Below are 8,248 nucleotides of genomic sequence, written 5' to 3' on the forward strand. Positions count from 1 at the left end.
GCATGGTCAGCTAATGATCTCTGTGGTGTCAACAGGGATGTTATTGAACACTCGCCCAATGTTGATCCATCCTTCAGACCCAGAAAGCAGAGGCTTCGGAAGATGTCTGATGACAAAGCCGAAGGTGCTTGGAATGAAGTGAAAAGACTCCTCAGCGCTGGAGTCATCAGAGAAGTAAAATACCCAGAATGGCTAGCTAACACTGTTATGGTGAAGAAAGCCAATGGTAAATGGAGAATGTGCATTGATTTTACTGATCTCAACAAGGCTTGTCCGAAGGATGAATTTCCATTACCAAGGATAGATTCTCTGGTAGACGCAGCAGCTTCGTTAGATCTCATGAGTTTACTAGATTGTTATTTAGGCTACCATCAAATTTGGATGAAGAAGGAAGACAAGCCAAAAACCAGCTTCATCACTCCCAGTGGTACATATTGTTACCTTCGGATGCTTGAGGGGCTCAAGAATGCTGGAGGAAGCTTCAGCAGAATGACAGCAAAGGTCCTTCATTCTCAGATAGGCAGAAACGTGCTAACATATGTTGATGATATCATAGTAAAAAGCACGAAGCAAGAAAATCACATTGCTGATCTGCAGGAGACATTCGCTAATTTTAGGCAAGCTGGTCTGAAGCTGAATCCGGAAAAATGTGTCTTCAGGGTAAAGAAGGGGAAATTCCTTGGTTGTTTGGTTTCAACAAAAGGGATCGAAGCTAATCCAAATAAAATCGAAGCTATCCTTCGGATGGAGCCGCCAAGCACAAAGAAAGGGGCTCAACGGCTAACAGGAAGACTGGCATCTTTGAATCGATTTATATCCAGATCAGCAGAGAGAAATTTACCATTCTTTGAAGTGCTGAAGTCAGCCGAAGTTTTTCAATGGGGATCAGCTCAGCAAAAAGCCTTCGAAGAACTGAAACAGTATTTAATGGATTTAACAACTCTAATTCCACCAGCGCCATGGGCTCCTCTACTGCTGTATGTGGCAGCTTCGCACTCTGCAGTAAGTGCGGCGCTTGTTCAGGAGAAGCTTGAAGGGCAATTGAAAAAGCAGGCTCCAGTATACTTTGTTTCCGAAGTTCTCAATTTATCAAAGAAAAACTATACATAATTGGAGAAGGTGTTGTATGCTGTTTTAATGGCTTCCAGGAAGCTTCGGCATTATTTTCAAGCATACCATATAATTGTTCCTTCATCACAGCCTTTGAAGGATATTATGAGAAACAAAGAAGCTACTGGAAGGATTGGAAAGTGGGCTACGAAACTCAATGAGTTCAGCATTGATTATGTGCATAGATCTTCGATTCAGTCCCAGGCGCTAGCAGATTTCATCGCCGACTGGACGCCAGGGGCTCAGGAGGAAGAAGCAAGTAAAGATGCCGAAGCTTGGATAGTATTCTACGATGATTCCTGGGGAACCTTCGGGGCAGGCGCAGCTGCCGTTTTAATTGCACCTTCCAAAGTCAGAACATGCTACGCAGTGAAACTTGATTTCAGTTGCACAAATAATATTGTTGAATACGAAGCTTTGCTTTTGGGTCTTCGGAAGTTGAAGGCAATGGGGATAAGAAGGGCGGTTCTCAAAACTGATTCCCAAGTTATTTCTAGCCATGTTGACAAAAGTTGCAAAGCAAGAGATTCGAAGCTTGAGAAATATTTGGATACAGTTCGAAGACTTGAAGCTTCCTTCGAAGGGTTTTCTGTCAAGAATATTCCACGAGGAGAAAATGAACACACTGATATACTAGCCAAGTCAGCGGCACAGGGGCTGCCCTTACCTTCGGAAGTATTCTTTGAAACAATAAAAGCACCTTCGGTTGACCTTCTTGAAATAGCAGTGCTCAATATATCTCCTGTTTATAGCGAAGATTGGAGAACTGAGATCATGTCTTTTCTTCAGGGCAATTTCCTTTCAGATGACGAAGCTTATCATAAGAGAATAGCGGCAAGAGCCCGTCCATATGTAATAATAGAAGGGGAGTTATACAAGCATGGAGTATGTTCTCCATTACTCAAATGTTTATCCAGAGCTGAAGGTATAGAGCTGATGAAGGAAATACATGCAGGCCTGTGTGGATCTCACATCGGATCTAGGCCTTTGTTGGGTAAAGTTTTTCGTCAAGGATTCTATTGGCCGAACGCAGCTTTGGATGCAGCAGAATTAGTCCAAAAATGTGAAGGTTGTCAAAAATGTGCAAGAGATCAAAAACAACCTTCATCTCTAACTCAATTAATACAACCCACTTGGCCATTGCAAAGGTGGGGCATTGATTTGCTAGGTCCACTTCCACCAGCATAAGGGAATTTAAGATATGTTGTAGTGGCAGTAGAATATTTTTCTAAGTGGATTGAGGCGAAGCCTTTAGCCACAATAACTTCGGTCACTGTTCAAAAGTTTTTCTGGCAAAATATTGTGTGTCGCTTCGGAGTGCCGAAGGCCATCACCGTGGACAATGGAACACAGTTTGATGCCAAAGCTTTCATAGAGTTTTGTGAATAAATTGGCACGAAGATCCATTTTGCATCAGTTCGGCATCCGGAGTCAAATGGACTTGTCGAAAGAGCTAATGGCATTATAATGACAGGAATAATGAAGTTAATCTTCAACCAGCCCAGGGGGAAATGGCCAGACGAACTAATCAAAGTGGTGTGGAGCCACAACACAACAATGTCAACGTCAACAGGTTTAACACCATTCAAATTGTTGTTTGGTGACGAAGCAATAACCCTAGAAGAAGCTAAAGCGGGATCAATAAGAACAGTGGCTTCGGTAGAGGACGAAGCTAATTATTCTGTGGCAAAAGATGCTATAGAAGGGATCAGGCTTCAGGCTGTGGAGAATATCAATAAATATCAAGCCGAAACAATAAAATGGCGTGACAGAAAGGTTCGGTTAAAAAATATTAAGCCAGGACACTTGGTACTTTGGAGAGTTGCCAACCCAGATACAGTAGGCAAGCTACAGTTGAAGTGGGAATGACCTTTCCTGGTAGTATCTTCGTCAAGACCCGGTTCCTACAGGTTGAAGGATATGGACGACAACGACATTCCTAGATCTTGGAATGTGGATGAGCTTCGGCGGTATTATGTGTAACCTGATGTAATCTTTTTTATTCTTTCCTATGGCACCGTTTTCCTTTCCAAAGGGGGAGAAAGGTTTTTAATGGGGCCATAGCATGTAATTTCTCTTTTTCTTATATCAGCTCTACAAGAGCAATATCCCCCGAAGATGTAAATGTAAAAACTGGGCATGCACCATCGAGTGCAAAAGAGAAAAAGGAAAAATAGGGAGAAGCTCGAAAGACGTCCCTAAGGGGATGCAGAGCACGACGAAGCTACAAAAAGCCGTTCCTAAGGGAGCGCACCGTAAGTTTTCTGCTCAAAAGTCGTTCCTAAGGGAATGCAGAGCTTACAGCGAAAAGTCAACGCTGATTCCGCCGAAATATAAGGCGAAGCGCAAAAAGTCAATGCGAATACCGCCGAAATAAAAGGTGAAGAAGCTCCTAAGGGAGGCTTACAGCAAAAAGTCAGCGCTGATAAACCGAAAAATAAGCGGTGAAGCCGAAAAATAAACGGCAAAAATTTGTTATTCCTAAGGGAATAATAGTTGTGATTATGGTTTCGTATGTGTCTTTGAACATTCATTTGCACGATACATTACATCATACATTTGCATTCATAAACATTCACTTAGACAAACATAGGATCATCATCATCATAACATACACACTTGCTTCGGCTTTGAAAGAGAAGGCTTCGGAAAAAGGGAAAAAGATGCAATTTTATGCTTCACTGTGTACGCAAAGAAGGGAAGGTGTTTTTCGCCTTCGGCTCAAAAATATTAATTTCGTCCACACCAAAGCACTTTATACATTGACGAAAAGGTAAGATTATATTACAAGGTATGGATAAAGTCCACAAAGTGAAATTTAATTACATCATATACAAGTTATCACAGGAGTTTTTGAGCTATTTCTACAGACTACTCGAGCTTTGTCAGCATTCATGAAGCTTCGTCTTTTCACTCCGTAGCTTCAGCTTCGGCTTGGTCATCCTGTATGTAAGTATTATAAGCTAAATTCAAAATTCAAAAGAAAAGGTAAGCATAAGGTATGAATTTGTTACCGGCTTAAGGTGGCTTCGAGCTTCGTCACCATCTTTGCTCCGTCCACCCTTTGACCATACTAATTTTATAAATCTATTCGCAATACTTCGGGCCAGGTTGGGAATGTTATCTAAGTCTGCTGGTGACAAGCTGAAGTTGGGTCTATTGACAACTTTTCCATGTTCACAGCTAGACTTCAGAAAGGCAACAGCTGTGCCCCGAGAAGCAACCAGGGCACAGAAGTCACCATGCCCAGCTATAACTTCGTCAAGATCATTAATTTCACCTTCAATATGCTCGAAGGCACCAGGCAGGTCTTCAGCCGAAGGAGTGAACTTCTCGCTGCTGGCTCCAACAAAATAGAACACCTGCTTCAGCTGTTGGACGCATCGATTGTTGAACTCCAGGCATTTATTCTGAAGGCGTGTCAAAGATTCTTTCAGCTCCGAACTTTTTGGACTTCGGCCTCAAGTTTTGCATCAAGCTTCATCTTTTCTTGTTCGAAATTTTTTGATTGAGAAAGAAGCTTCGAATTTAATTCTGTTATTTTGGCTTCAGCATCCGCTAATAAGCCTTCGGCTGTTTGAAGCTCGAAGTTTTTCTTTTCGATGGCAACTGATTGCTCTTTTATCTTGTTCTCCAAGTTCTCAATTATAACTTCGTGCTTTGTATCCTCTAAGTCCTGTTGCATTTTTAAAGCCTTGCTCAAAAGCATACTCTGCGGACAAATAACCTTCGTTAGAAAACATTTATGATATTACAAATAATAAAGGTTAGACAAAAGTTGTTTACCTTAAAATTGGAATAAAACAAACTGTCGACAATGTGTTGTCGTCGATAGCGGTTGATATCTGCTTCGAGCTTCGAAAAACCGATACTCTTTGATAGAGTACCAATAACCTTCGCGCCAATCTGATCTCGTATGCAGCCTAACCTTTCGTCATCAATGCCACCAAAGAGAAGCGCACCCGGCCGGTACCCGCAAGATATAGCATATTCTTTTAGTTCCTCTTTTTCAGCTTTTGTCAGCTCTTGGCCAACTAAGTTTTGAAAGTCAAAAGTTTCATCTTCCGAAGTATCTTCGGTCATTTCTTCCTTCTCGAGTTTTGTGGCCGTAGTCTCTTCGGTGGCTGCGGCAGCTTCTTCCACGGCCATGTTTACTAGCATTTTGTCTATATCAGCAGTTATGCTTTCTAAATTAATATCTTCGGATTTGGCATCTTTGGCTCTGGCCTCTTCTGCGGCAGCCTCCGAAGGTACAGCTTTAGTAGCTGTCATGCTTTCAATAGCCGGCACCTTCGAAGCTGAAGCTCCTGGTGGTGTTGCTTCAATAACTTCTGTCACAGTAACGATTCTTTGCCTCTTTGGCCTAGGTGCCTTCGTTTTTGTGGGCTCCTTTTCCTTCTGAAAAAGCTTCGTCAGATGTAGCCCCAGAGGACTTAGTTTGACAGGCAAAGTTTCAGTCATTACCTTTAAGATTTCCTCTATTTCAGTAGCAGAGGATGTCGCAGAAGTCCTTTCTTTTTCATCAATTGACTTTTGCTTCGGAGTCGAAGCCTTTCTTTTCTTCGGAGCAACTGTTTTCGCCTCAGACTCTTGTTTTTTCTTCTTTGATTGATCTTCATCGTCCTTATTCAGAGCACTAGCTACACTTTTCCTTTTTTTGTCCTTCAGCACCCTTATCCAGCCGCTCGTAGTCAGGATATTCAAAACCTATAGCATCCATCACACGGTTTAGCCTTCGTTTCGGACGGGTGCCGAAGGCCGCTGTCATCAATTGATCTTATTTTTTAGAATAATTTCCAAGTATTTCGTTGCACATTACTTCGATTGTATCCAGCCATTCTTGGCAGGGCACTTTGAAATGTCTCTTGAATTTGTAATGGTAGGGCAGCCGGATAAGTTCTCCCTCCTTCTTTTTTCCTTCAAGCTTCGGCATGGCCCACTCTTTCATAGTTGGAAACACTTTGAAAGCCAAAAATTCCTGCACTAAGTCCCTAGTGCCGATGTGCTCTGTGATAATCCTGAATTCAGCCAGTGCAATTTGGGTTGGACCCTCTGGTGTCATATTACACGGGGATCTGGTCTCTCCGAAGATCAGCTCTAACGGACTCTGGACCAGCTTCTCCTTATCATCGTCAACTTTGATGTAGAACCATTCCGATTTCCAGCCAGCCGGCCACTTGCTTCGGTAACTGATCACGGGAAATTTTGTAGTCTTGCGGTAGGCAAAATTGTAGCAGCCGAAGTTTTCATGTAACCCATCTCTTCTAGCCTTGGTTTGGTAATGAAGCTCATGCACTCAGCAGAAACCTTCGGCAAACGGTTCCACCCCTTGGCTTTGGAGAGCCCAAATGTAAACGCTAAGCCTAACGATAGCGTTAGGAGTTAGCTGATGAAAGTAGATCCCAAACTTCTTCAGCACATCAGCAATCATCTTATTCAAAGGGAATCTCAAACCAGCTTTGAAGAAACTCTTAAAAACTACTACTTCATCTTTTCCTGGCTTAGGAGTAGTTTCCTCTCCACCAAAGTGAATCAGTTCTTTCTTTTCTTCATTAAAATAGCCCAATTTCAACATCTTAGGTAGGTCACCTTCGGAGATCGTGGATTTTCCAAAATCCAGATGGCTGGGTTTGCTCGGCACCGCGCTGCTATAATCATCCTCAGAATCGGTCTCCTCAACATCAACTTGCTCTGCTCCAGCGGCAGGGACGTCCTCCGATGTTACCAGCCCATACCGCTTCATGGCTTCGGAAATCGGAATAGTCTCAGCAGCTTCGGTCTTATCTCCCTCACGATCAACCCTAGCAGTGGAATGAACTCTGGCCATATGATTATGACTTTCTTGAAATTTTTCGTTGTTGACTTTTCTGATTTTCCCAAAGCTCTTCCTTTTGTGACGAAGCAGAATCAAAAGCGAGGTTTCGTCTGAGCAAGATGATTAAGCTTCGGCTATGACTAAAATTTTGGCAGCAAAACAGTGCAATAGCAATGAATGCTGTGGTAACTTCACACCTACCCGTCTGTTTATATAGTGCCGCAGGTGGGAAGGTGAATCGTCAAGGTCTCCCGCACCGAACAAACAGTCACCCGCACTCGCTGAACGGTGGGCCACAGGGTCCGAGAGGGTGAATCGCCAGGGCGCGCGTAACTGCTGCAAGATGGAGCCACCTCGAGCGTGGATTATTTTAATCGTTTCTCGCCAACAAGCTCAGGGAAGGTGTTTTCGGATCTTCGGCATCCTGAAGCCTAGAAGACTTTTTCACGGATCAAGCTCGTTATGAAAAACGATCTAGCACCGCGAAGGGGCTACTGTTGGGGGTATGCTTCGTAGCCGAAGATCCTAAAGAAAGAGAACACCTTCGACAGACCCTCTCAGGAGCAAGCGCCGAAGCTATTACCTAGAGAGCTTCGGCACAATGATAGATCTCAAGACGAAGGGCCGAACTGACTTAAAGATGGATTGACCTAAAGACCCATGATGTTTTGTGTCATTATTGTAGTCGATTATAAAGGACATAAATGTAATTTTACGCAGGTTGCACCCTGTGCCTATAAATAGGTGAACAGTACCCCGGCACTGTTCACGCAATCCTGTAATCGCTGGCACATTACGCTTGAATTATTGTTTTCCGTCAAGGCGAAGGTATAAATGTGTTCAAATACTATGTTTTAATATTTATGATCATATAATAAAATATGTGAATGATATTATTTGTTTTTGATACATTTTCCCTAATGTTCTATACTTTATATTTCATTTTTCATTGTTTTACAAGTCTGGTCACGAAGGTGAGACCTTCGTGAAATTTTGCTCATGGTCTTCGTCCGAAGTTCATTAAATCCTTGGGGAGATAATGCTTCAGTGGACGAAGGGCATTAATATTTAACATTTTATGTTGCCTTGTTCTTAATTCATAGCATTTGAGAACAAGTCCTCAACAGAAGGATATTATGAGGAACATAGAAGCTACTGGAAGGATTGGAAAGTGGGCTGCGGAGCTTAACGAATTCAGCATTGATTATGTGCATAAATCTTCGATTCAGTCCCAGGCGTTAGCAGACTTCATCGCTGACTGGACGCCAGGGGCTCAAGAGGAAGAAGCAAGTAAAGATGCCGAAGCTTGGACAGTGTTCTGCG

The sequence above is a fragment of the Zea mays genome, chromosome 1 (genome assembly GCF_902167145.1).
Source record: "Zea mays cultivar B73 chromosome 1, Zm-B73-REFERENCE-NAM-5.0, whole genome shotgun sequence".
Classification (NCBI taxonomy): domain Eukaryota; kingdom Viridiplantae; phylum Streptophyta; class Magnoliopsida; order Poales; family Poaceae; genus Zea; species Zea mays.